We start from the raw sequence: 6,000 nt of genomic DNA on the forward strand, positions 1-6,000 counted from the left end.
TTACACTCATTGGCTTCAGCTGGATAAATACTTTTTTCTCTCTCCAGCTGGATCTGATAGAGGTAACCCATGCCAGGGCAGGTGCCTAAGATATACAAGGTGAGTTAGATGCTGGAAGCATTAATTTATTCATCATTGACTGCAGGATATCAGACTATATGCCTAGGTTTTAGGTGGTCACAGTCAAAACAGGATGAATACCACCTACTGCACAGGTTTGAGATGTGTTAAAGCCTCTAAACAAGACTGCAGGAGCACCGAGAACTGTCAAGAAGTGCCAGCCTATCTCTGCTGGTGTGACTCAGTGTTAACAGCTCTCCAGTCTTTTTTCACCTCTCCCTGCCTACTAATTGGCTAAATGGCTTTCTACTGATCCAAGTGACCCTCTGGATGCAGGTGCTGGCGTATGCGAGCAGCCTAGGAGTTCTAGCCCAGTTCACAGTGGGACTGCTATACACAAGCTGGCTCTGAGAAAATGCAACCCAGGGTCTACAGTGTGCTACCATTGGTCTTTAATCACTGGCCCCTTCTCAAGACTGTCCAAGACCACCTGGAGCCACTGCTGCGTAATGGATTTGCCCTCATCCCTGACTGCAGTGCCTCTACTAGGAATAATTCCAGTCACAACCCAGAGCCCAGAAGCTCCCCAAGGGACTTAGCAGGAAGAGGTCCCTCATCTAACTAGCAAAGTCTGTAAACTGCAAGAGATCAATGGCACTCTGAAGTGATTGCTAGAACCAGCCCACATCTTCACTGCCAATGTGCAGCGTGGACAAGAAGCTACATGTGCCTCCAGAAGACAGGCATTGCATGCAGCAGACACAATCTTGGATGCACTGGTTATATGTGTGTTGATTGTTCTGCAGCAATAATCAGGCCAGACCATGCTGCTTGACATCTCCTGGACAGTCTAGGTTGCCTACACACATGGTTACACATGGATTTGTAATGCTCGCACTTCTGGGATGCAGTTTAGGAGGTCAACCAGTCCTTGGAGATCTTCCTGCTGAGTTCTGCCACTGTGTTCTGCCAGTAACATTTGTTCCTTGCACAGAGCCCAAGATTCTTAAGTCAGCGGATAGTCCTTTCAACCACTTCCAAGATAGTCCCCTTAACACCTGAAGCAGTAGCCACATAAATTCTATCTTCAGAGCTCTCCTCCAAGACTATGGGAAAATGTTAGTCAGCTACACACATTCCCCCCAGGATTTTGGAGGCAGGCCTTAGGAGATCATTACCATGAGCAACTCACTTTCTGAGCAATATCTGAAGGAAGAGACAGCCACAGTAAATCTCTGATATTTCCTGACGGTCAAACCTGCAATGAGATTTGTCTCAACACTGCTGAGCAAAGCTAATTACCACGCAGGCTCTGTAGATCCTTACAAGTTTCTCCATCCAAGGACCCAATCAGACAAGCAAGATTTGTAGACCACGTGAGACATTTAATGGTGGGAGGCATCTGAAGTCAAGGCTGGAGTTAATATTGACAGTCCAGAGCTATCTCAGTCACCATTACGTAAGGCTGTATAGCTTTGATCCCCTGACGAAAGCCAGTGCTTACAACACTGAATTAGAAGACAATTAGTTTTACAAAAAAAACCCAAACCAAAACAAACCAACAAAAAAAACTTTTGGGAAGAGATATTGCTGTTTATATCCTTAGCTGTAAAGGAAGAGTATATACATCCACATACAAAATGTTTGACATTTCTAATGAAAATGCAAACAAGCAGCATAGTTTTGATCTGTACTCTGGAGTGGTGTGGTGGAATCTGATCGCTGTAATCTAAATATACCCTGCAAGCAACCATTCCTGTGGGAGGGCTGCAGGCAGCAGCAGCAACGACAAACAGGATGATGCACACCACAAAACTTGCTGCTTCTTTAAAAACATGTTGTTCCTTTCATAATGAAACTTGAAGTCTGTCTGTCCATGATTCTCTCTTTTAATACTTCCAGACCCTTCCATTTCCCCAAAACATCTTTCACATACTGTTCTTCTCATTTCTCCTGCTACACATAAAGCACTAAGCAGCTAGTCTGGCTCAGAGCTGTGCTGTACTGACCAGCTCGTCAGTACATATACATTGACTGGCCACCTAGATGCCCCCTCTCAGAATGGAAAATGGACTAAATTCTAGCAGGGTTTCTCCCCAGAAGAACATTCCTTATGGTTTCTACCTAGCCATTACATGCCATCTATCTTGGTTGATTTTTTTTCATCCTTCTGCTATGAACATTTCCTGAGTTGATGAATGGGTTTCACACCTACTGTGCGTGAAAGGTGTGGGCTGTTGGGAAGAAGCTAAAGGGAAAGTGACAGACAGAATAGACAACATGATCTGATAAGCTAATTTCTTTAGGAAGCACACAATCACGATCATGTTTCTTCTTCCTCATGATGATCCTTTTCTAAGGACACAGACACTTGAAGAAAGCAGATTTCTTTATTACACTTTGAAGACATTCTTCAGAAGTTAATGTGGGTGTACACTTATACTGCCAAATGAAACAGGACCACTCACCGAGTGGAAGTGGCTTGACTCGAGTGCATCCACACTGCATAGCAATTGGCTTTGTGTCTGTTTTGGTTTGGATATATACTAACTTCTGCTAACCTCAGATTCCAACAGAAGTGGCTAGAGTCAGACAGTCTGTCTAAGGAGTCAGCTGGTGACCCTGCAGACAGAGACTTTGGAAAAAGTACTGCTGACAGTTTCTACTGTCACTAAATTTAGGATTCTTAGCGGACAGGTGAAGGTCTCTTTTGCACATGCTCTATAAAACAAAGATATACAGTGATGAAGAATGTGTCAATTCGGTGATGGAAAACTCTAAGAAGTAGGGACTTTTTTTTTTGCAGAGCATACAGGAACAAGGAGCTTGCAAAGCTCCACTGGAAAGACTTTCACCACCACCCCCATCACAGCCTCCACACAGGCAGGCAGACACACACAGAGAACACCTTCCCTCAAAATTCAGCCTGCTGAAGTTATGGGGGATATTTCAAAGTTCTCCAGCAAAAGCAGCCCTCAGGGAACAGAGCTGTTTTGTAAGATTGAACTGCTTTCCTTAGCCCCCGTCGAGCTTCCTTTGAACAGCTGGTGTCATGCAGCCCATCCTTTGCCTGCCTCATCCCAACAGGCAAATCAGATATGTGCTTATCTCCAACATGTGACCCTATCACAGTGCTGTGATATATATGTTACCACTAACTTATGATGGAGTTGAATTGATTCTCCATTTCCACCAGTATCTTCAATGGTTCTTGAAGTCATAAATAAACTTCTAGTTAAAACTGGTGTTTTTTGAAGGAACTGCTGCAAGAAAGATAAAACGTACTGGTCTTTGCTCTTGCTGCTTATTTCATCTTCCAAAACATCTTCCTAAAAAGCTGATTGGGTACAAGAATAACTGATTTGTCAAACACACTATTTGATGAAAGATGACAATTTATTAACTAATGGTTGGCTTTTGTTAATCAGGTCTCAAAGTCCTCAGTCAAGAAAAACTCCCCTGAGGCCAAATCCTGAAATCTTTAATTTGAACCAGGGGTTGCTCCACACCAGAGTACACAGCTATTCACTGCTGTCAAGATGGTGCTACTCACCTAGTAGAAAATACACAGGAGATGAATTTATGCACTTGAGATTCTGATTTTTTGGCCTGAAGAGTGCATTTTGATGGCCATTATAAATATACATTTTTTTCTCCCAAATATCTCCAAATTTCTCTCTTTCCAACTGCAGATGTTTGTACAAAACATAGCTATTAAACTGCATGAAAAAGCACCAATCCTGAGAAGAGTCACCATTATCAAACATTTTATCTTAAAAATATAGACTCCACTGGCACACAGAAACAGTTTAGACCAGGAAAAGGACACAGGAGGTAAGTAGAGTCACCCAGAACTATAACAGCTGTAGCTATAGTTATCATCAAAACAATTTATTATTTTATGTATGCGTTTAATCAACAACGTATTGCACTTATCTCTGAAATACATCAGGCTTTTAATGTTGCTGGCATTACTACTCACCTTTTCAGACAATCACATATTAGTTCTGGTCATCTTTCCGTGGTCGTCATGTCGACTTTGCAGCATCAAAGAGAAATACTTTCTTCCTGTTGTTGATCTTCATTTGACATGGTCAAGAAGAATCATAGAATCATAGAATGGTTAGGGCTGGAAGGGACCTTCAAAGGTCATCTAGTCCAACCCCCCTGCAAGGAACAGGGATATCTCCAACTAGATCAGGTTGCTCAGGGCCTTGTCCAACCTGGCCTTGAACGTCTCCAGGGATGGAGCATCCACCACCTCTCTGGGCAACCTGTTCCAGTGTTCTACCACTCTCATAGTAAAAAATTTTTTCCTAATATCCAACCTGAACCTACCTCCCTCTATTTTAAAACCATTACCCCTTGTCCTATCATAACTGGCCCTCCTGAACAGCCTCTCCCCATCTTTCCTGTAGGCCCCCTTGAGGTACTGGAAGACCGCTATAAGGTCACCCCGGAGCCTCCTCTTCTCCAGGCTGAACAGCCCCAACTCTTTCAGCCTGTCCTCATAGGAAAGGTGCTCCAGCCCTCTTATCATCTTCGTGGCCCTCCTCTGGACCCTCTCCAACTGGTCCATGTCCTTCTTATGTTGGGGACTCCAGAACTGGACGCAATACTCCAAGTGAGGTCTCACGAGGGAAGGGTATGAAGGGTATGAAGGGTATGAAGAAAGCATATGAGTGCAGGAAGGTGGGAACTAGATGCTTGGAACTTAAATACCAATGTAGCATTCCAGAGTAGAACATATTCCATTATTTATTTGGGCTTGTATTTTGCCACTACACCACCCCATCACACCACTACCCTGTCTATTCTCAATCCATTTTAATGAACGGTGTTAATTTTGGGCAGCCCGAAAGAAAATGTGCTGATAAAAGCCGTAGGTGTTATCATGTGAAAGTAAAACCAAATTATAAATTATTTCAACAGCTGCCACTGCCTAAAGATCAGGAGAAATCTTGCATTGAGGTCTAAACCAGAATTAATATACTGTTTTACTGACTTACCTGTATCTAAGCAGAATCATACACTCTGAATGTATTTGTATATAGAGCTGAACTCTTCTTTACTCTAATTACTGCAGAGAAACAAAAATTTATCCTATCTGATTGCTTATGTACACTTGCCCTTCAGATTACTTGCTTCTGGCAGGACAGCACTTCTCCTGTGCATGAATGACTCGGTTTAGCTTTGTTGTATGCTATCACTACAGAGCGACATACTGTTGCCAGAGAGAAATGCAAGGAGAATAAATATCCTGTGCAACTTCACGTTCTCTTGCGTTTACATTTGAGTTACTCCTTATGTGTGACTGCCTTTTCTCCTTGCCTAAACTTTATAACTGTTGCAGGAGGTCGGCTGCAGAAGGGAGTTACCAATGCTAATTGCACTCGGGAAGAGAATTCTACACAAAACAACTCTTTCTATAAAGAGAGCATTGGATAAAAGAAACATCTGATTGCATGGAAAACAGGGAAAAAGAGCAAAAGAAGTGCCTAGCTGAAGACATTTTGATGATTTGATGGAATCTGGAAGCAGGTACCCCTAGCTTGGATAGTGTGCCTAAAATGACCAGAATTAGTGTAAATTCTATATGGGCGACAGTGCTAAATGCAGGGCCAAGTGAGACTTCAGTGCTTAGGCTAGGATACCCTCTTTTCTCACATTTTCTGTCCTTTCCTCATTCTTTTCTCCTTTCCCCAGTTCTGTCTTTAAACTCTCTATGGCTTAGTAGGAGCATCCCAGCAACATGTGTAACCTGCAAAAAACCCAGGATGACTCACATGACGCATGCTCACAGGGACTGATCATCCCAGAGTTGGTGACTTTCCTGCCTCAGCTAGCCTACAGCCCTCCACCATGAGACATACGTAGCAAGGGCACTGAAGGGGCTCTCTTTCATCCAGACCTGTATCTGAACACCCACCTAACCCCCAT

Source organism: Tauraco erythrolophus, chromosome 2 (assembly GCF_009769465.1).
Source record: "Tauraco erythrolophus isolate bTauEry1 chromosome 2, bTauEry1.pri, whole genome shotgun sequence".
Classification (NCBI taxonomy): domain Eukaryota; kingdom Metazoa; phylum Chordata; class Aves; order Musophagiformes; family Musophagidae; genus Tauraco; species Tauraco erythrolophus.